The sequence below is a fragment of the Hippocampus zosterae genome, chromosome 10, assembly GCF_025434085.1.
Source record: "Hippocampus zosterae strain Florida chromosome 10, ASM2543408v3, whole genome shotgun sequence".
Taxonomy (NCBI): domain Eukaryota; kingdom Metazoa; phylum Chordata; class Actinopteri; order Syngnathiformes; family Syngnathidae; genus Hippocampus; species Hippocampus zosterae.
The window spans coordinates 23,846,444-23,870,369 of record NC_067460.1 but is presented as its reverse complement, the minus strand read 5'-3'; the positions used below and the strand labels follow the sequence as shown (position 1 = coordinate 23,870,369).

The 23,926-nt window shown below is 47.9% G+C and overlaps 1 protein-coding gene across 1 annotated transcript in view; it reads left to right on the top strand.

The window, feature by feature from the left end:
* frem2b (FRAS1 related extracellular matrix 2b) overlaps positions 1-23,926 on the top strand; it is an 81,132-nt gene that overhangs the window by 8,730 nt on the left and 48,476 nt on the right. The window lies entirely within an intron of this gene.

Sequence of the window (23,926 nt, the reverse complement as noted above, 5' to 3'; positions counted from 1 at the left end):
TAAATAACTATAAATAAATAAAAATAAAATAAATAAATAAAAATAAATAAATAAAAAGAAAAATAATAAAAATAAAGAAAAATAAAGAAAGATGATTCTGAATATCACAAATATTTGGGAAAAAAATGGCGGTTACTGAAAGTACCTGCTTGTTACCTAGCTAACCTCGTAAAGTCTTAAAATGTCGGCGACGTGCTAAATCGAGGACCACCCTGCCCCGCCCACCGCATCAAGATAAAAACACAAAATGAAGCTGATCTTCATTTCTACCGTGCAGGTGTGAAGCCACGCTCAGCCGCGCTTCGCCATGTTTTTTAATTAAGGGTAAACACCGGCTGCACAGATGGAAGATTTACATTGAGTTGCTTCGGCTCGCTACGGCCGTGTGGGGAAATAAGTACGTCGTGAATCCAGGAACATACATTTTTAATAACCTGGCTTCGCAGTCGATCGTGCACGCTCGCGCCGCGACCGTGTGATGAACGGAACAATTGGCGAACGCAGGAAGATGAGTTAGCCGAGGCGAGCGCGTCCGTGTGGCCGATTAGCCGAAGCAGCGTGCCCGACGGCGAGTCCTTTTGGCCGCACAAAGGATGAGCCTTCACGGGGGCCCCCTGGTTCCCACGTGCACCCCCCCCCCCCCCCCGCTGCGCCCTTTTCTCGTCTCCGGTGACAGGCGGGTTGAAATGCTTCACGAAAAAGTTTGCAGAGAGTTCAGATCGCCTCGGATGGATTTCTTGTCATCTTCTTCTGTCAATTGTCACTTTCTCAAATTTGCTGCACTGCATATTTTAATTATACGATGCTTAGGGGTTTTTTTTTTTTTCTTTCAACAAGTTTGTTTCCATTTTGACACCATAAAGAGACACACTATACGGGAGTCATGTTCTGAAAAGTTGACTTTTTAATTGAGCGGGTCCTCCGGGTTCCTCCCACATATTTTAGGTTGGTTGAAGAATTATACATACGGCGTCCTGAGGATGTGAATGTGATCTTGGAGACACACGTTAGCATTAGCGTTAAATCAGCGGCACATACTCGTTTGCTTGATTCAATTTTCCACGTGGGTGTGGGGCCGTGAAGTGCTGTCACCACAAGTGAAAATGTGTTATTGTCGCACGTTATTGTACATCTTGAACTGAATTTGATTTTTGACAAATAAAAGGAAGGTTAACAGCCCCTGCCCCCCCCAAAAACATGTTAGTTACTGTTGTTAACATTCATTCATTCATTCATCTTCCGAGCCTGGGTCGCGGGGGGTGCTGGAGCCTATCCCAGCCGTCTTCGGGCAGTAGGCGGGGGACCCCCTGAATCGGTTGCCAGCCAATCGCAGGGCACACAGAGACGAACAACCATCCACGCTCACACTCACACCTAGGGACAATTTAGAGCGTCCAATCAGCCTGCCACTCATGTTTTTGGAATGTGGGAGGAAACCGGAGCACCCGGAGAAAACCCACGCAGGCCCGGGGAGAACATGCAAACTCCACACAGGGAGGCCGGAGCTGGAATCGAACCCGGTACCTCTGCACTGTGAAGCCGACGTGCTAACCACTGCACTACCGGGCTGCCCCCTGTTGTTAACAGTGGATGTTTATTAATCTGAGCTTGTGTGAGGCTGCTAAGGTTTTTTTAGGCCTATTTCTTTTCTGGCAATCAAGGTCAAATTTCAAATTTGACTTGAAGGGGTTTCCACAGTGGTGTAAAAAAAAACAAACCTTTGGTTGTTCTGCACAGAAAAAAATGGCTGCTACAAAATAACAGCAGTCAAGCAGTCACAATCATCTTTATGGTGGCCCATTAATGACTGCAGATACGTTTTGTGGTGTGACCTGTCCACTCGGACTTAAACGCTGACTCCACTGCAGCTTATGAGGCCGTGAAGAAGGAACATTTTTTTTTCCTAATAAGATTTACTTTTGCCGGGTGGCTGCCCTGCATCCCTCGATGGAGCCTCTGGTATCGAGGTGGGGGTTGGGGGCTGGGTGGATGATTGGATTGAGTCGGCCGTCAATTTCAGCTGAGGAAAACACAGCCACCCCTCCCCAACCCACCCCCAACCTTCTTCTCGAACGTCTTCGGCAATGGGTCAGAGCGAAATGACTTTTATCTGTCGCCACATTTGCGCACGACAGCTGTAATAAAGCGTGACGAGGATTCTTGCTGTCGACCAGTAATTGGTATGGATGCGCCATTGGAGTTTCATTCGTTAACGTATTTGTTTGACAGGATCGACTTGTCAACCTGATCAGCTTGCATTTCGAATGACATTCCATCTGTAACGGAGTTGTAAAGAGAATGACGTCGCTTTGACGGCATGAGCGGCCCACGTTCAATGGCGTAGGCAAAAAAAAAATGGTATCAACCATCTATTTACGAACCCTGTGACTGATTGGATGAATTCCCTAGCGAAAGAGAGTTGTGGGTGGAGCCGACAAGCTAACTCTTATCGACCTCGGAAAAATTTAAAAGTCGACTAATTCCTCACTGAGGGCGGCCCGGTAGTCCAGTGGTTAGCACGTCGGTTTCACAGTGCAGAGGTACTGGGTTCGATTCCAGCTCCGGCCTCCCTGTGTGGAGTTTGCATGTTCTCCCCGGGCCTGCGTGGGTTTTCTCCGGGTGCTTCGGTTTCCTCCTACATTCCAAAAACATGCGTGGCAGGCTTATTGAACACTCTAAATTGTCCCTAGGTGTGAGTCTGAGTGCGAATGGTTGTTCGTCTATGTGTGCCCTGCGATTGGCTGGCAACCGATTCAGGGTGTCCCCCGCCTACTGCCCGGAGACGGCTGGGATAGGCTCCGGCACCCCCCGCGACCCTCGTGAGGATCAAGCGGTACGGAAAATGAATGAAATGAATGAATAATTGCTCACGGCTGTTTTTGGCTTCTCGCTTTCCAGTCGGTCGATTTGCAGCAAGCTTTCTTAATTCTCCCAGCGAAATCGGTTCCGAGAGTAAAAATGTACCCGGATGAGAACCAGGATAGCTTTGCCAGCTTTGCTAGCTTCGTTAGCTTAGGCTGTTGCGATCACCGGGAGCCTAAAAAAAAAAAGATTTCTACGAGCTGGATGATACGACTGACGTCAAGAAAGCTCCTTCTTTGTCGTCCTTCGCCCTAAGTTAGCACCGCTGAAAACTTGTGCCCACCTCCCGCATTTAAATTGCCCACCCCCGGGCTAATTCCTGAGTAGGATTTGGTCAGAGCTAATTCCTGATGCAAATGAGAATAACGGTGACCAAGTCGCAGTAAACAGCACGTTTTTATTCAACCCCAAGGAAATCCCACTAGCCTGGCTTTCGATTACTTTTGCTTTTGACATTTTTTTTTAATTTCTCTCTTAGCCCCCATGTCCCTTTTGCACACAGCCAGCCGCTATTGGCTCCCGTCAAATATGAGTCACAGTCGACGGGAATTACACGCATGTTAATGTCTCCCGTCGGGGGGGGTTTCTTGTTCCACCTGTGACTTGCGCTGATCTTTTCGTGAATTCCTCTGCTTGGCGACTCTTGCCAGGGTGCATAAGTGTGTTGGCGAGATGAGGGTGGGGGGGTGGCGGCTGGGCAGGGAGTCGGGGAGGGGGGGGGGGGTGTACTGTTTTCGTAAAAACATCACAGCTGGATGTGGAAGTGATGAAAGGCTGCTTAATGGCTCTAAAAGTATCCTGCTTCGGGAAAGGATTTGCGCTTTCTTGCTGCGTTTGTGTAACGCATCAACAGGTTGCTTAACCGCAGTGCACCATTGTGGGGGGGTTCAGGTGGGTTTATTTGAACACACACACACACGAGGCCCGATTTACCCGCTAAAGTGTTTTTTGGAACTGCGTTCACATCTGCTCTGATCCCCTCCGTCAGCATCCAAGATGTGATTACTGACAGACGCGCTTTTTATTTGGCTTGCCACGCTGAGGTTCGGCAGGTTCCACCGCAGGAGCGCGTTTGAATTAATATGTGGCACTTGCATCAGCACTCGGGGACGAGTCTGCCCCGCAGTCCAAAGGTTCTGGGTTTGAATTTCCGCACTGGCACTTAACTCGTTTCTGCGGTTCATGAAAAGAAACTCTGATTTCTTTATGTACCTTGCAAATGGCCGTGGAGCAATTCAACATCTGCTCCAGTACCCACTGTGGTTTTCTGGCCTAAAATCAGCTGGGTTGGGTTCCAAGTGAGAGCGGGCGGGAGGGAATGTAAATGCCAACAACACTTTGGATACACGTTGCTCTTTTCAATGATAGCTTTCGATTTTGAATGTCCATCCATCCATCCATCCATCCATTTTCCGAGCCGCTTGATCCTCACTAGGGTCGCGGGGGGTGCTGGATCCTATCCCAGCTGTCTTCGGGCAGTAGGCGGGGGACACCCTGAATCGGTTGCCAGCCAATCACAGGGCACACAGAAACGAACAACCATTCGCACTCACACCTAGGGACAATTTAGAGTGTTCAATCAGCCTGCCACGCATGTTTTTGGAATGTAGGAAGAAACCGGAGCACCCGGAGAAAACCCACGCAGGCCCGGGGAGAACATGCAAACTCCACACAGGGAGGCCGGAGCTGGAATCGAACCCGGTACCTCTGCACTGTGAAGCCGACGCGCTAACCACTGGGCTACCGGGCCGCCTGATTTTGAATGTGATAAGCTAAATTGGATACTGTATCATATACAATATGTATTTATTTCTCAAAAATTTTAAATCGAGCTAACTATGTAGTTAGCTAGTTAGCTGTCTAGCAAGCTATCTCTAGCTCCATGTCTGTCTGTCTAAGATATATTTTGGCCATTTTGATATGTGTGAAAATGTGAACGGCCGCATTGGATACATTGCGCATTTTTAAACATATTGTCAATGTACATGTTAGGCCGTTTTTTTACATTGTTTGAATCTATATATATATATTGCGCGTCGTCCCGCACGCGATCTGTCCTTCCGTCTGTCCCTTTTCAAAACATACCTACTTCACCGCGCCGCCGCGCGCCGCCACTGCGCCGCCACTGCGCCGCTCAGGCAGTGGCTCACTACGATCGCGCGGGCATCTTAGCGAAAAAATGTTGTCTACCCACAAGCATTGCAATGAAATTGTTAGTTATTTAGTAGAGCTAAACATCTCTTTATTTTCGCGATAAGCAATGAAGATGAACAAAAAGTTGAACCAAGCAACAACACTTTTGTGGGCCAAAGGCCCACCTTACCAGCCTTCCGCAGGAACCAGCTGATAAGCCGCCCAGAGGGCGGCGAACCAGCTAGTTATGTTATATTAGAAGCCCCAATAACTTTTCTATTCTATATTCCTTGTGTAATAAAACCATTTTCAAATATAAAATTGATGTAAAAAAATATTAATTTGAGCTTTATCTGACGTGTATTTTCAATGTAATAGTTTAAAAAATGGAAATGTCTTTATTTTCTATCATCCAAAATCCAGAAAATCTACCATTTTAACGTCTAAAAACAAAACATGTATGCAATTGTATTCTTTTTAATGATGTGGATTTTACGATTGCAATACATATTTTTAATTAAATAGGTTTACAAAAAAATAACAGAGAAATTTTGCTCGATTAGCTTGCGTGGAGGGCGGCCCAGTAGTCCAGTGGTTAGCGCGTCGGCTTCACAGTGCAGAGGTACCGGGTTCGATTCCAGCTCCGGCCTCCCTGTGTGGAGTTTGCATGTTCTCCCCGGGCCTGCGTGGCTTTTCTCCGGGTGCTCCGGTTTCCTCCCACATTCCAAAAATATGCATGGCAGGCTGATTGAACACTCTAAATTGTCCCTAGGTGTGAGTGTGAGCTTTGTGTGCCCTGCGATTGGCTGGCAACCAATTCAGGGTGTCCCCCGCCTACTGCCCGGAGACGGCTGGGATGGGCTCCAGCACCCCCCGCGACCCTAGTGAGGATCAAGCGGTACGGAAGATGAATGAATGAATAGCTTGCGTGGGTCTACCTAATGAAGTGTCCGCTCAGCCTTTCGCGTTTCGCCTGCCGCGTGAATGTGATCATCGTGTAAATGCTTGTGACACCTTGTGGCACACTTAAATCCGCCCACCTCGCCCTCCTGTCGGACCCCCCCCCCCCCCCCCCCATTCGCCCCAAGGTTAGAGGGGATTATCTGCCTCGCCTTAGCATGCCGGAGCACAACAGCATGATGGGTGGTCAGGATGTGAGAGGCCAGATAGACTTCGTGTTTGTGTGGCACCACCGCCGCGGCATCCGTCAATGATGATTCTGCATTTTCCTTGTCTTGTTTTCTACGCTATTATTAATTACATTTTCCGCCTTCGCTCTTATCTGCCTGTGTGAGACATTTGTCCGCCGTCCTTGGCAGCAATGATAGGAATTATACACTTGCAAGAAATAAAAATTTAAAAATGCTGCAAAGTGAGTGTAAATTACACAGCCGCCCCACCTCTTGTCTGCGTTTGCTTCCGAAAACATCTGGGAGATGATTACAGAGCTGCTCCCGTGTGACAGCTGCTTTACTTTCAAGAAAAGAAAGGCTTACAAGCTTGTTAGTTGTGTAGGACAAACACTCTAGGTGCCGGGTAGCTAAATTGGAGTTTGAGTCTTTGTTCACTTTTTGACAGTGAAGCAACACTTGATTGATCGCGGCTTTGTTCGCTCACCGTAGGTCTTGCGTATCTGAACAAGATGTACCATCAAGGGTTTGCCGTTCATGGCTTCCTGGTGCTTTTTGAACAAACATTGACTGTAAAAGCGTACCTTGAATGAGTAATTCATTCCCTTTGTCACATTTCGGCTGGATTTCTGTCATGCACTTTACTTTGGAGTCAGTCAGTCCTCCATGAAGCCTCTCCAGTTGGTCCAAAATGCTGCTGCACTCATTTTTCATCTTTGGCTTTGGACTTAGCATGAGGCTAAGGTTTTTATTCATTCATTCATTCATTCATCTTCCGTACCGCTTGATCCTCACTAGGGTCGCGGGGGGTGCTGGAGCCCATCCCACCCACGCTCACACTCACACCTAGGGACAATTTAGAGTGTTCAATCAGCCTGCCATGCATATTTTTGGAATGTGGGAGGAAACCGGAGCACCCGGAGAAAAGCCACGCAGGCCCGGGGAGAACATGCAAACTCCACACAGGGAGGCCGGAGCTGGAATCGAACCCGGTACCTGTGCACTGTGAAGCCGACGTGCTAACCACTGGACTGCCGGGCCGCCCGGCTCGGTTTTTAGTTTAGTTTATTTTTTGTTGTCCGAATTATTTTTTTGCTCCACATACAGCACTTTGTGTAAAGTAGTGGTTGCTGTCGAAATCCATTTGAGTTGAGTAATGACAACTTCGCTTCGACTTAAGGATCCATTTGAGTTACGCCGCCGCAGCAGGAAAAGGACTTCTGTCAGAAACTCGGCAGCTCACCAAATATTTACTCGTTTTTTTAAATTGATGGGGTTGAGATTGGTCTCAAAATGCTTGGCTTTGCGTTGTCTGAATTTTATGATGACCGATCATTGGTAAACATTGAATTCTGTTGAATCCGCATTTGCAGTTCAGCATTCGCGATCATTTATTTCCGAGGCTAAAGTCGAGCGGTTTAAGATTGCCGCACACCGCCAGTGTCAAATTCCGTCGCTGGCGCACGACAGTAGTGCCGCGTCATGTCGTTGACGCCGCATGTGAGTGTCAAATCGATCCAGGCGACCCGTGGGATAATCGAGGCCGCTTTGCGCAACTCGGGAGTCTGTATGGGAATGCAAAGCTGCTGCCGAGGTGCATCTTGGAGCCGCGAAACTCATTTGTTGTCTCAGCAGCTTTTATTGGCGAGCGCGAGGGCCCGCCTTGTTAGCTCGTTCCTTTTTATTGCACCTTTGATGGGCGTGTGATTTGCAGGCTGCTCAGCGGCCTGAGCGTGAAAAATGGATCAACGCCTAACAGACTCCAAACAACGTCGTTTCCCTCAGCTTGAGATTAAACAAACCCCTTTGTTTACGACCCCCGCCCCAACACACACACACACACACGCACGCATTCACGCACAGAAAATAAGCACATTTCGGCGAGAGGTTTATTACTCGATTACGAATTAAGTATTATCATCGCGGCTCCATTATAGGTTTCAATTTCACATTCTCGCAGATGTCTGTTAGTTTTACGATTCCTCTTCTCTGTTGTGAACGCGGATTTCTTTTCATTTATTTTACAGACCTGAAAATGTTGATGGATCACAGCGAAGTCACAATATACACTGCACAATTGAATGAGCGGGTCTTCATTTAACAATGGGGGCTGGGGGGGGGGGGTTGTTGTTTTTTTTTTTAGTATTATTGCTCCGTGTACAACTACGCTGTATCTTACCGACGGGTGTTTTTCCCAAGTGAGGTTCTCCACCACTGCAAACAGAACACAACTATAATAAAAAGTGACTTATGGTCTTAAAAAAAAAAAAAAAAGCAATTTTGTTACATACGGCGTTCACCAATGCCTGAATTTGGTATTCATCTTGCGCTTTCTTGAGACAATTGTGCCTCAAAAGTTCAAACTGCCACCATGCATTATAACACAGGAGATGTGGGTTTTTTGGGACATTTGGGGGGCGGGGATTTTTATGACTTTTTTCCCATTTTGCGAAACTGACATTCAAGAAGCGCATGACCTTATGTTGCACGCAGTCTCCATGATTAACAACTTTTCCTTCCCCCCGTTGACTTTTATTTTAAAAGTGAAGAGCAAAAGTGACTGCTGTCAGGCTGATGAATAAAAAATAACAATCATAATAATAATAGTAATTAAATGATGTGAAGGAAAATTGTAAATAGTACTGCTATTTATCCATTTTGTGTTCATATTGCATTTAATTGAAAGATGTTTGTTGTTTTTTTTCTCTTTCTTCTTTCTTCTTTCTACATACATTCTTGCTGCTGGAGGCTGTAAATTTCCCCAGTGTGGGACGAATAAAGGATATCTTATCTTATCTTATCTTAAAAAAATCGACACCGTTTTTTTTAGATGCAAGGGTTTTCTGAACAAGAAAACATTTCCTCATGACATTCTTATAAGCGCACATCTGCATCATATTGTTCCCTCAGTAATATTAAAGAAAACAAAAAAAAGAAATACAGATCAACTTAGAACAAAGAATAACTTTTTTAACCGTTTAAAAAAAAAATCTGTAACAGAAAAAGTTTGAAATGCATCAATTCGTCTGAAATTGAAGGTGGGAAAAAAAATAAAGCACCACTGCCATCTACTGTAGCGGATGTGTAATTACACGTAATTCTAGAACAGGAAAAACGTCCAAACAAAACGCATCAAATCATGTTCTCCTGACTCACGCGCATCCCCCTGGTATTGCAAACACCCGACCGACACCCCCCGCTGCTATTTGAGAAAGACTGCATTAAAGTATCCAATAAGTTAGCTCGTGGTAGCTTCGTGCACACGCCGTCTCCTGCCCCGGAGAACGCCTCTAAAGTCCCCCAAAACAAAAATGAAATGAACGAAATATTTTTTAAAAAATACATGATTTGACAATTTGTATCTCACCTTTAAATCTCACCGCTGGTGCACCGCCATCCCCACAATCGACCAAATCACTTCAACTATGGAAATTATCAGGACAGTTTATATCTATAATCGACCAGAGGTTGTGTTGGAATTGCAGTTTGTATTCATCTCAAGCGCGGCTACCATTGTAAATTCCTGCTAGCCAAGCGCACCGCCTCCGGAAAGATTCTCAGACCCTTTTGAACTGAAATGCCCTCGGTTTCACCAGCGGGGGAAAACCCTGCCGACCTCCGTCTTGAACTTGCCAAAGTCAGCGTGCGGCAGCTTAAGTTCTCCAGGCCCGGGCTTGTTCCCTGGGATGATGATGATGATACGTGTCGTCATCGCCGTCTTAGGATATCGCTGGAGCAGAACTGAGGTTCCTCAAGCGCCCGACTTTGAAGAAAATTCCTCTTCTTTGGGAAGAAAAGCTCAGACGAAGGGGGACGGGGTGGGGGCGGGAGGGCGGGGGTTGTTATTTGCTTCAAGGCCGGCCAGGAGTCTTCTTTCTTTCCGTCTGTCGTTCTACCATGGCAACAGGATGCCATCAGAACACTTCAAACGTGTTCGGGCAAACCGAAGCGTTCAAAACAACGGAGCAATATGGGAAGGCTAAAATGGAATGCTCTTGGGCTAATTCGATATTTGTTGTTGACATTGAAAGAGCTCAGGAAAGGTGCAGGTATACAAAACGACGGCTCCGGCTTTGACGCGGCTCATCCTCCCAAATGCCGGAAGAGAAGAACTGCCCTTTCTTTAAGCGTGACATTGCAAGTGTGCATCAGCTGTTGCGTCTTCTTGTATTTAGCTAACGAAATGTGTGACTAAATCATGACGTGGGGCCGGTGTTTCGCTACTTTACTCCTACTTCCGGCGGCCCGGTAGTCCAGTGGTTAGCACGTCGGCTTCACAGTGCAGAGGTACCGGGTTCGATTCCAGCTCCGACCTCCCTGTGTGGAGTTTGCATGTTCTCCCAGGGCCTGCGTGGGTTTTCTCCGGGTGCTCCGGTTTCCTCCCACCTTCCAAAAACATGCGTGGCAGGCTGTTTGGACACTCTAAATTGTCCCGAGGTGTGAGTGTGAGCGTGGATGGTTGTTCGTCTCTGTGTGCCCTGTGATTGGCTGTCAACCGATTCAGGGTGTCCCCCGCCTACTGCCCGAGGACTGCTGGGATAGGCTCCAGCGCCCCCCGTGACCCTAGTGAGGATCAAGCGGCTCGGAAGATGAATGAATGAATGAATACTCCTACTTCCTGCAATCACTCGACACACAGGGGGGCATATATCAATCAACAATCGGAAAGGTTTTCCATTTTAGTTGAAAATAACTTACTTTAATTCCCGGGATCCTGCACTGTACCCTGGCAAAAGCATGTCTTTTCCCCCCCCCTCCTCCCCCATTTTGCTTCCGTTTTTAAACTCATCCCCGATGCATCGTCCTAGCATCATACTACCTCGCAATAACCAAGCTGGTCTTGCGGCCTGATTGTGCGTTTGTGTGGACCTTGCCTGAGATCAAGGCTGTCCAAGTCCAGTCCTGGAGGAGAGCCCCTTTCCGGCTGTTTTCGATGTCTCGTTCTTCCCCCAAAGCTTTGTAGAAGCCCTTTCCCTCCCCCCATCCAGATCATTTGGATCAGCAGTTTCGTAGAAGGGAGACATCGAAAACCGGCTGGATAGGCGCTCTCGAAGGACCGGACTTTCGACGCTGCAGGTGAAAAGGTCTGCCCTGACACCAGAGGAACTGTCCCAACCCTCAGAATCAGAATCAGAATCACAATGGCCGTCCCGTCACTTCAGGTTACTGCAGAGTAGCGATCATCTGTACAAATTGTTCCCGCTCTTCGTCTTTGACAAATAATCCACACCTCTGGCGGGCACATTAATTAGTGTCTGGAGAAACGTGATCTACCCGAGGAAAAGAAAAACAGCGGGGAAGCAAAGTGTGACTTGATGCAGCTGTCTTTGGCAAGACACCTCACTCATCGTCGTCGTCTCTCTCCGCGGCTTTTTAGTTCCAATTTGCTGGATAACTCCTCTGAGGATAAACTTTGTGAAAGTCTTGACGATGCCATTCTCTTTCTCTCTCGAGAGAGAGGTTGTGTTTGATCAGCTCGCGTGGCTTTTCCTCAGGACCTCCAGCTTCCTCCACCATCCTGGTTTTTAATCTCAGGGCTAACTAAAGAGTCGGAATTGTCTAGAGGTGTGAAATGTGTGTGTGTGTGTGTGTAGGGGGGTGGGGTGGGGGTCTCATTGTTTGAATCTATACATGTTCCCTGTGATTGGCTGGCAACCAGTCGAGGGTGAAGCCACGCCCCTTGCCCCAAGTCAGCTGGGATGGGCTGTTGATGATACGTGATTCAGAAAATGGATGGATTCCTGGATTCTTCTCATATCCCCCCTCCCATTCTTTTCTTTTTTTGGGGGCGGGGGGTGGTGTTAATTACTCCCGTCTGCTAGTTGACATATGTTGCACAAACTTCCAAAGAGCATTTTGGGGGTAAATTGACAGTAGCATGCCAGACGTGACCTTGAGAAAATCTGGCAGCTACCAATGCAATATTTTTTGTCCGTTTTTTTGTGTATGGCCAAAAATTCATTCATTCATTCATCTTCCGAACCACTTGATCCTCACTAGGGTCGCGGGGGGTGCTGGAGCCTATCCCGGCCGTCTTCGGGCAGTAGGCGGGGGACACCCTGAATCGGTTGCCAGCCAATCGCAGGGCACATACAAACGAACAACTATCCAATCTCAGTCCCACCTCGGGACAATTTCTATGTTCAATCAGCCTGCCACGCATGTTTTTGGAATGTGGGAGGAAACCGGAGCACCCGGAGAAAACCCACGCAGGCCCGGGGAGAACATGCAAACTCCACACAGGGAGGCCGGAGCTGGAATCGAACCCGGTACCTCTGCACTGTGAAGCCCACGTGCTAACCACTGGACTACCGGGCCGCCCTATGGCCAAAAATGTTACTACATAATTTGCATAATTTTTTTTCTCCACTATTCTAAGTCACGGCATTTTTGAATATGAATGACACATGGACACAAATTCAATGTGAAATTATATCCGGGACAGTTTTCCAAATCACTCCGTCACATCCCATGATGCCATTTTTTCAAGTCACGGTTCTTTCATAAAATACCAGATCTCGGCATTCCATCAAAACGGAGCACTTGAACTTGCTCCAACTTCCCCCTGCCCCTGAGCCCGACCCCGACAAGTCGAATGGAATGAAATACGAAGAGATGACTTGACACGAATCATGGATTCAAAACATGCATTGTGTACGCACCACGATGCCAGCCGCCCTAATCCATAACCGGATCAGATGCTCACAAGGCTTCCCGTCTCCCTGAACCTTTAATCGAAAACTCCGATTTCAAGCTGTGCTCTCCTTTGATTAGTGGCGCGATGACGTAGGACAGAAAAACGCGCGCAATCGAAACGCGTGGGAAGTTGAGTAAGCCGACAAAATGTAGTTCAGCGCAAGGCGGGACATGTTGCGCGGCGGGAAGCAAAGTGCCGGAACGCGGTCGGATCCGGCGCTATCTTCGCGATAGGGCCGCTCTTATCTCATGAAAGGTGTTGATGCAACCCTTTGAGGCAGCCTGCGTGCGGACCCCCTCCTCCATCAACGTGGAATCATCCCTCCCGCGCAAACGTGGGAGGTGAAGGCAGTCGAAGGAGATGAAAGATAGACGTGCTCCGTTGCTTGTGGTATTATCAAGGCGGCCGCGCCTCTTCCTGTCACCTGCCGGGACGGCTCCAACGTGCTGATGAAGGATCAGACGGGTAGCGGAGGCCTCCGGGCACGTCTAAAAATATGCGACAGCGAATATTAAAGCCCCCGAACAGAATCGTTAACGTGGGGCAAAGATAAAAAAAAAAAAAAAGACGTCTTGCAGACAAACCGTGTTGAGGAGCGAGTCATGTTTTGTTAGAATGCAGATGGCGGCCCGCAAATCATATCTTGCTTTTTTTTTTTTTTAAGGAAAAGATGGCAGCAAAGGTGTCAATAAAAAGCTTCTTTTAACCTGCACAGCGTGCCTGGTTTCCCAATTACCTCGCTTGAGTGTTTGCGCGAGACCAATGAATACATCCACTCGGACGGCCTTGACAGTCCGAAGAGCTTTAAAAGCCATGATAACAAGCCGCCACTCAGCCGAGTGCAGAATTCCGACAAGGTTGAACAGCAACAGAAGAAAAAAAAGAAAAAAAAATTTGACATATTACCGTACCTGGTTTCTTTTGGAGTTAGCCAGTCCTCCATGAAGTGTCTCCAGTTGGTCCAGAATGCTGCTGCTCGCCTCTTGACTGCTACTCGTAAGAGGGAGCACATCACGTAACCTTCCGATTTTGCCGACGTCTAATCATAATTGGGATTATGTAGCAGGATTACAAGTTGGATTCAGGTTGGCTCGTCGTTTCAAAAATGCTCTTCCGGAGCTCGGCGACATGTTGATCTCTGTGGTGTTCGATTTATGCCGGGAGGGCGTCATGTTTTGTCCATCCATCCATCCATCCATCCATCCATCCATCCATCCATCCATCCATCCATCTTCTACCGCTTATCCGGGGCCGGGTCGCGGGGGCAACAGCTTTAGCAGGGAAGCCCAGACTTCCCTCTCCCTAGCTACTTCTTCCAGCTCTCCCCGGGGGATCCCGAGGCGTTCCCAGGCAAGCTGGGTGACATAGTCTCTCCAGCGTGTCCTGGGTCTTCCTCGGGGTCTCCTCCCGGTGGGACATGCCCGGAACACCTCACCGGGGAGGCGTTCAGGAGGCATCCGAATCCGATGCCCAAACCACCTCGTCTGGCTCCTCTCGATGTGGAGGAGAAGCGGCTCGACTCGGAGCCCCTCCCGGATGACCGAGCTTCTCACCTTATCTCTAAGGGAGAGCCCGGACACCCTGCGGAGAAAACTCATTTCGGCCGCTTGTGTCCGGAATCTCGTTCTTTCGGTCACGACCCAAAGCTCGTTTTGTGTGTTTTATTATTTTTATTGTATTACGGTTGGTGTTGTTGTAGTTCTAAATGATTACATTTATTGAAAAAAAATTATTTCCGCTCAAGGGCTACAAGTCATTTTTGGGTATCTGACTTTGTCTGGTCTCGACATTGTGAACGTGAAAGCATGCAATCGTCTCTGTGCCCTGAAACTTGTGAACAGTAGCGTAAGCACCGTTTTTCTCGACTTTTATCCACACTCTTCCCAAGACGTGTCAATCACACGATCACTACGTCAAGACAGACCCGTTTCAAAGTGGCCCAAAGCAGAGGCGTTTTTTTTTTTTTGTGTTGATGTTGTCATCCCCTTACATGCAATTTTCCCTTCAATGTTAGCTCCGTGTTGTCAGTTTGACAGAAACAAACAAAAGTCCAAATGCCTGGAGCAGCCGGACATGATGGCAAGGATGAAAATGAACGAAAGTCCCAATTCAAGGATTCAAGGCTTCAAAATGGTCAGTCGGACCTTACACATAACTAGAAACTGCGGTGAAAACCTGTCTTCCTTGGCAGAAGTACGAAAAAGAGTCCAGAGTCCATCTCCTCTCCTTAAGCCCCAGCCCCCTCCCAAGAAGAATGTCTTGGAGCGTGAAATCAACTCAACCATGTCCGGGCTTATCCGACTTCTCACAGTGAGGAGTTAAAAATTAGCCCGCTAAGAGGCATTGGGATCGCAAGAACTGGGCTTTTAAAAATTAATTAAGGACTTTTAAGCACTTGAAATCAATTTCAATATCAGCAACTTTAGGACGCTACTTTTGACAAGCATTCCTTTACTTGACCTTTTAAAGCTTTTTGTTTTTTAATCCACGTCATTGTTGTCAGTGTCCGTCCTTTTAATAATTGTTTAGTGTGCTACTTTTTAGTTCTCGTGTCTTTGCTTTTGTGTTTCTGAAGCTTTGAGGTGTTGCGCTTTTCCTTGTGTGTGACGTGGGCTGCGTCCATTCAACTGCCCGGCCTTGTCTTTGAAAAAAGGAATGAAATGCTTTATTTGATCCAAATGATCTGCCGACGAAACACAAACACGTCACAAGATTCCATTTTTTTATTTTATTTTTTTACAACCACGGCTAGCCTATTCCCAAAAAATATGTTTTAAAGCTGGTGTATTTATACGACCGACACTTGTAGAATTATGGGACTCAAGTCACCATTCTGCTTGACATGGTTCCCTTCGCAAAAACTAATTTTCTCTACTCTTTGGCCGGAAAGTGGTGGTTTTTGTTGAATTTGCCACCGAACTCGGTATTATTCATTCATTCATTCATCTTCCTAACCGCTTGATCCTCACTAGGGTCGCGGGGGGTGCTGGAGCCTATCCCAGCTGTCTCCAGGCAGTAAGCGGGGGGACACCCTGAATCGGTTGCCAGCCAATCGCAGGGCAAACAGAAACGAACAACCATCCACGCTCACACTCACACCTAGGGACAATTTAGAGTGTTCAATCAGCCTGCCATGCATATTTTTGGAATGTGGGAGGAAACCGGAGCACCCGGAGAAAACCCACGCAGGCCCGGGGAGAACATGCAAACTCCACACAGGGAGGCCGGAGCTGGAATCGAACCCGGTACCTCTGCACTGTGAAGCCCACGTGCTAACCGCTGAGTGATGAACGCCAATAAATCTGTCTCAAATAACCGTCTGTCTTTACACAACGCAAGTTTCTAGTGTTTCCAAAAGCTGCTTTGCGAAGCGACTTTGACATCGCGCCGCACGCTGTGCTGACACGATACGCCCCCCCCCAAAAAGTCTCACACTGGGACAGCGGAAGCCCAGAGGAATGAAGAATGAGATCAGTTTCACACTGGAAAAAAAAAAAGGTGCCGGGGGGGAATTTTTTTCCGCGAGAACAAAAGCTCGGCGTGGAAGCGCGGCTGAACGTGAGAGGCGTGCAGACGTTTTGCGGCGTTATTGCGTTATCTGTAAAATTGTACCTCACGCACTCTCCCGTCGTCTTTCAAAGTAAAAGCACAAATGAAATGTGTGCCACTGAGAACCTCGTTAGGATGCCACGACAATTACGCTCTCATTAAAACGGCTTCAGGTGACTATTGGGAGAGTTACAGAAGCAAACGGCAGTGGCTCGTTCACACACTCAAAACTCACTTGTATTCTTTGGCGTTCGACTCAGCATGACTTCGATTTGTTCTTGATTTTACTGCTTGGTGCTTTCTACCGCCTTTAGTACCGATTCGTCTTACTGTTTATTGTGTATGTTAAATCGCTCCATGTACAGCACTTTGTATGCAGCGATGGCTGTTTGAAAGTGCTCAAGAAATACTCTTGACTTGACTTGACACACTTTATGTAACGCATTCAATACCAGCTATTAAGACCCACATAATACCGAGTGGGCGGCCCGGTAGTCCACTGGTTAGCACGTCGGCTTCACAGTGCAGAGGTACCAGGTTCGATTCCAGCTCCGGCCTCCCTGTGTGGAGTTTGCATGTTCTCCCCGGGCCTGCGTGGGTTTTCTCCGGGTGCTCCGGTTTCCTCCCACATTCCAAAACCATGCATGGCAGGCTGATTGTACACTCAAAGTTGTTGTGCATGTGACAGTGAGTGTGAATGGTTGTTCGTCCCTGTGTGCCCTGCGATTGGCTGGCAACCGATTCAGGGGCAGTAGGCCCCGCCTACTGCCCGGAGACGGCTGGGATGGGCTCCAGCACCCCCCGCGACCCTAGTGAGGATCAAGCGGTACGGAAGATGAATGAATAATCACTCAGCCCTCTGAAGCAGCCTGGGCCGCTTTTGCAATGGATGTTAGCAAACAAGATCGACAGGCTGTCCTTCCTGTTGCTACTCGGTTTAGCTTTGGGGGGAAACGGATATTTGAAGTTATACAGTTACAATGCCGTATTTTCCGTACTAAAAGGCACACCTAAAAGCCTTCCGTTTTTTTTTAAAAGCTCACAGCGCGCCTTAAAATCCGATGCGCTTTATGTATGGTTATTACGGTAATATGTCAACCCCCAAGATGCCTCCTTGCTCGAGTCATGCCGACAACGCAGAGTTCAAACTTAAGGCGATCGGTTACGCGGTTGAACACGAAAATAGAGCAGCGGCAAGAGAGTTCGACGTTAACGTTAACTGTGAACTGTGTCGCTGCTTTATTAAATACGTTTGAGTGACATCCGATCGTCTGGTAGCGAGGCCGAACAGCTCTTAGCTCACATCGCCTTTGATCCAAAGAATACCACAACATGCGCTAATCCATCCCGCCTGTAAATTGCAAACCTCAGACCGCGGGGAAAGGAAAACTTGAGTGAGACGAGCAGAAAATGCATGCCCGTTAGGGTTAGAACGAGGCTCGGGGACTCTTCTCTCCCGAGGTCAAAGGTCAACAGCCGTGGATTGAGGTTGGAGTGGGCGTTTGGATTCGGCACTTAATCCGTTTGCCAACCTGAAGTTTACTCTGCTGCGCGCGCTAATCTTCAATCGCGTATTACAACACGCAGACAGAAACGGCCGTAAATCCTTTGGAGATGTTCTGTTCTTCTTTTCTCATTTTAATGAATGCCAGGCGGCGGGCGAGCTTATCGGGCGCACGCAGCTTTTGTGCTCCAATCGAAAGCCTCCTTTCAGCGTCCGCAAACAAAGAAGCGCCGGCGGTCGTTTAACGACGCTTTACCTTTTCAGGCGCCGTCACTCCTTCGCCGCGATTTGCAAGTCACGACGGCGACATGTAACCCCCCGGCGGTCTGCGTTTCAAGCCCGGGGGCGGGAGAAAACGGCTCTTATTAGTATGGCGCTCGGGGGCCCGCGCTGCGACTTTTAGATTCAACGGCTTCACGTCCGCCGCATTGGGCAAACAGTCCGCCGTTATTTGCTTTGACGAGGGAGAGCAAATACAGCGCGATTGAGGGGAGTGAGGGCGGTGGGGTGGGGGTGGATGGTCAAGAAAAAGCACCCCCACCACCGCCGCCATCTTGTTCGAGTCTGGCCAAGCTGCCTCTTTGTGCTGCTTTTGTTTTCTCCCGGCACCTCTTGTAGCTCCTCGTCATTGCCTTTCTATTCACTCAGCGGCGCTACCGAGTGGAAGTCACACTGAAATCAGCATTTTTTTCATTATTGGTCTCCATGAGCCCATTATGTGTGAGCCAGGAAGTGATTTCCTTTGTGTTTTTACAATGAGAACAAAATGGCTACTACCTTGCAGGGGATATTGACTTAGACCTCCCACAAATAGCGAAAAAAATTCACAAATAATAGACCCCCCCCCCCCCCCGCTCCCGCCAAATTGTTTCTGATTGCTTTTTTCAATAGTCTCAACCCCAAATATATCACAAACTACATTTGTAAAATATTTGAAAACACGTGGCAGGACTCTCCGCAATTTCTGCCAACGACCCGGGCTAAACGTTGGAGGAAGAAGCGAGAAAGGTATTCGGACAGATGAGTGGTATCGATTGAACGTGCTCTTGTGACTCCGATTACTTACCGCAGTTGAGATCCGTCACCTCAAGATTCATTCATTCATTCATCTTCCGAGCCGCTTGATCCTCACGAGAGTCGCGGGGGGTGCTGGAGCCTATCCCAGCTGTCTTCGGGCGGGCGACACCCTGAATTGGTTGCCAGCCAATCACAGGGCACACAGAGACGAACAACCATCCACGCTGCCATGCATGTTTTTGGAATGTGGGAGGAAACCGGAGCACCCGGAGAAAACCCACGCAGGCCCGGGGAGAACATGCAAACTCCACACAGGGAGGCCGGAGCTGGAATCGAACCCGGTACCTCTGCACTGTGAAGCCGACGTGCTAACCACTGGACTACCGGGCCGCCTCACCTCAAGATATATTCTCCAATCCAGTTACTACTTTCCTGTGAGATAGTTTGACGCAATCGCTCAGCATTTTAGGGTGTTTCACACACAAAAAAAAGAACACAAAAAACTGCAAATGTAGGAATAAGAAATGCGATTCAGGGCCATTCGTTTTGTCGCCATTTTCTATTTTGCTGCCATTCTTACTCAACCGTGAAATTCCTTCCTCTGGACTTTTATCCGGAAGGTTCCTGCCACGACCATTTATCAAAGTTTAGCGACGCTAGTGCTAGTAAAGTGGTGCTGGAGCCAGTTTTCTACATCTTGTAGGAAGTGTACACATGTCCTATTGTGACCAAAATATGTCAAATGGTAAAAATGTTTTTTTTTTCTGGTAAGACCACCAGATGGCAGACCTTATTTTTTTTTTTTGAACCCACATCTGTCACTGGAGTTCCTGCTCAATCTCATAGATCGTAATAATGTCCTCACATGTGGGAAAAGAGAGAACTAGTGTGGCAGTCAGCAATTTCTTGTATGCTGGAAGAACCGTCGAGCACATAAACACAACCAGCACACTCACGCCGGGAGCTGCTGTCAGCTCACGGCCAAAAACTCGCAAGCACGGGTCACGTGCCACCTCACTAGGCCTCGCCTCTTACAGGCGTGTATCAGGACGTAGGGGTAAAATAATAAAATACGTATTGTTTTTGTTCCTGATTGTAAAGTGTCCTTGGGTGTCTTGAAAGGCGCTTATAAATAAAATGTATTATTATTATTATTATCTCTCGCCGTCAACCATTTTCACCCATAGTGGCTTGTTGTGGGTTGATGAATGGAGATCCAGTGTTCTACTGCCACCTACAGGGCTGGAGTGAAACAATATGACAAATATGATTGTTTTCTTTCCAACATGGTAATGCCTCCTTGGATTTCCTGTCAATTTATTTATTTTTTTGTTGCTCTCCGCCACTGTAATGATTTCTGTTCACCAGTCACAACGTTGAACTTTTCCCCAAAACTTCCAAGTAGAAACTCCGCTAAGCTAAGTGATCAATGCGTTCACTTTCGCAGCGACGCAGGAGATTAGGGCGCATTTTAATTTCTCGCTTATTATCCCGCCCAATACGAGTTTCTGCAGTCAAGATGCGGAAAGCATACAAATGATTCAAAAGGCACCCGTACCAAAACCACGCTGACGATTTGATCTTTGCGCTTCCCTAAACGGGGGATTAGTCTGCTTCCACGTCTCTACGCGAAGCTAAAAGCCGGGTATTACTTTGCAATAAGTCTGCTCATATCTGAACCTGATGTACTCTAACGATGTACTCCTCAGCTCGCCCTAGAGAGGAACATCTCGTGCTCCGGGCTGCAAATCGGCAAGCCGCAACGCAAGGCGGCAGGCGCCGCGCTCGTTGACTCGCGGGCGTCGCACTCCTGCCCCCGAGGTGCCTTGAATTATTCCTCACAACAGTCGCTCGCAGGCACAGCGCGTGGGATCAAGCGTTGAAATCCCGCCGTGAAGTCACAAGGCGCAGAATACATCTTTGCGCCGTTTTCATGTCTGTCGCGACACTTCGCTAACCCGACACCCCGCGTTTCCTCAATGACCCGGCAAGCAGCCGGCAAGAACTTTGCTGGAGTTTTATTTTGTGCAAATTCTTTGAGAAGACAAATTAGGGAATTCTGAGGCAGTGTAGCGGCGTGCCAGGACGAGACGACCTTTCCTCACAATCGCCCTTGTACGGTATTTCCTTTGCTTCTAAAGTCTCCTGGGACACGCATAAAGGAGGCCCGTTTGAAATACGAGCCTTGGGAATTTCCTCCAGACCGCTGTGCTCAGTCAAGGGCTTCGACTTTGTGATCCTGGGGAGGGAAAAAAAAAGGGCACTGCTCGAATCTTGTGCATCTTACCAGGTTTCATTGAAAATAATACAATGCTAATAAAATGTTATTCAACTTAATTGATCTGGACCCACGTTCATTGCTGGGAGTGTTCCAGACCCACCCCCAACCATGATAAAAAAAAAAATGAACAAAATTTTTGCTTTCGACACATTTAAATGTATTCAATCTAACACCCCATAAAATGAAAGTCTAAAAATCCCGTCATTGTTGTGGTTGCCTGCGATCGATCTGTGACGAAGGTGGTTGGCTGCTCATGTGATGTCAGCGAGTGTGCGCGAGTGTCTGGGGGTGTGCTGTGGTAGACGGCAGCTCAAACGGAGCATTCACAAAATCGAGGCAGAATCCGCCATACCGAAGCCGTACACGATTCAAGAGTTGCGAACTGGCCATCGTGAGCCGAACGATCCATTTGACCTTTCAAAATAAGAACGAGATCAATCAATCAATCAATCAATCTGCCATGCATGTTTTTGAAATGCGGGAGGAAACCGTAATACCCGCAAAAAACCCATACAAACTCCTGCCATGCATGTTTTTGAAATGCAGGAGGAAACCGTAATACCCGCAAAAAACCCATACGAACTTCACGCAGGAAGGCCGAGCCCGGAATCGAAGGCAGGACCTCTCTATGTTTTGCAATGCGTGTTTTTGAAATGCGGGAGGAAACCATAATACCCGCAAAAAACCCATACAAACTTCACGCAGGAAGGCCGGGCCCGGAATCGAAGGCAGGACCTCTCTATGTTTTGCAATGCGTGTTTTTGAAATGTGGGAGGAAACCGTTATACCCGCAAAAAACCCATACAAACTTCATGCAGGAAGGCCGGGCCCGGAATCGAAGGCAGGACCTCTCTATGTTTTGCAATGCATGTTTTTTAAATGCGGGAGGAAACCGTAATACCCGCAAAAAAACCCCATACAAACTTCACGCAGGAAGGCCGGGCCCGGAATCGAAGGCAGGACCTCTCTATGTTTTGAAATGCATGTTTTTGAAATGCGGGAGGAAACCGTAATACCCGCAAAAAACCCATACAAACTTCACGCAGGAAGGCCGGGCCCGGAATCGAAGGCAGGACCTCTCTATGTTTTGAAATGCATGTTTTTGAAATGCGGGAGGAAACCGTAATACCCGCAAAAAACCCATACAAACTTCACGCAGGAAGGCCGGGCCCGGAATCGAAGGCAGGACCTCTCTATGTTTTGCAATGCATGTTTTTGAAATGCGGGAGGAAACCGTAATACCCGCAAAAAAACCCATACAAACTTCACGCAGGAAGGACGGGCCCGGAATCGAAGGCAGGACCTCTCTATGTTTTGCAATGCATGTTTTTGAAATGCGGGAGGAAACCGTTATACCCGCAAAAAACCCATACAAACTCCTGCCATGCATGTTTTTGAAATGCGGGAGGAAACCGTAATACCCACAAAAAACCCATACAAACTTCACGCAGGAAGGCCGGGCCCGGAATCGAAGGCAGGACCTCTCTATGTTTTGCAATGCATGTTTTTGAAATGCGGGAGGAAACCGTAATACCCGCAAAAAAACCCATACAAACTTCACGCAGGAAGGTCGGGCCCGGAATCGAACGCAGGACCTCTCTACACTGACAGGCAGAAATGCGAACCCGTTGACCACAGTGCAGTGTAGCGTTGTGGTCGTAGCCTCAATTTTTTTTGATATTTTTATCAACGTGATTGCCAAAGCATCGGTCGTAACATACGTACAATCGGAGCTTCACAAATGTGTCACCTCCCAAGCTAACTTTATATCGCCAGCCCATGGGTGGTCCCCTCGCAGCTCCCTATAAACGGATTCTGCGCGCCTTGACCTGTCGTAGGACACGAGCAAATCACTTTATTGTTCCGCCATGTTAACCACTTAAGGGATTGAGAGGAGTTACTTTGATCGGTGTTGGCCGTGTCCACGCCCACAACGGCGCAAATTGCTTTATTTTTTTTTTTTTAAATGCGGCACCCTCCTCTTGCACTGGTCTACGAATGTATCAAAACTCAAATTTTGACCAGACCTGCACCAGGCACAAAAGTAGAATCCATTTTTTGTGCCTTTGATGATCCTTCTATCATCCTTCTCATGTCTGGAGGGGCCAAAGCGGCTCCATTGCGGCGCCTCAAATGTTAATCTCGCAGCACTCTCCCTGCTGGGAGCAAAGCCTCACTCCACTCTAAGCCTCACATGCTTCCCTGACCCCACTTTTTTTTTTCCGAGGCGCCTTCGGCCCTCCTCTCAGGCACCTCCGGGGGTGTCTCGAAATGAGCAGATAGGTACGGGGTGTCGGTGCGCTCTTTGCAATTTATGCCATGCGGCCCTGGATGCGAGAAAAGAGGTTTTAGTTTTAGGGTGTGTGTGAAATGATTCCAATTGGAAATCTTTTCCACTCCCCCTCTCATTAGCGCCGATACAAGGCTCAGGGTGATTCGACCATATAGCTCACTCTCGCTTTTTTTTTTTTCTCCTCCCTTCTACAGGATTATCTTCTCCCCCCTCCACCTTAATTGGACCGCTGAAAGGCATGCGGGCGCGGTCTCGCGCTTTATTGAATCAAAACATTCCGTCAAAATATAGCCGAGGCTGGGATTAGCGGCCGTTAGTATGGATTTGATTGAAATTGGAATTTAGACTCGCCATTATGACTTTCATCGCATGAAAAAAGATTTAGAAGAAAGTCTCCTGACAGCCCTAACGGAATGATTTAGTGGGAAGTGAAAAACAAAAAGTGCTGCACCTGTGCAAC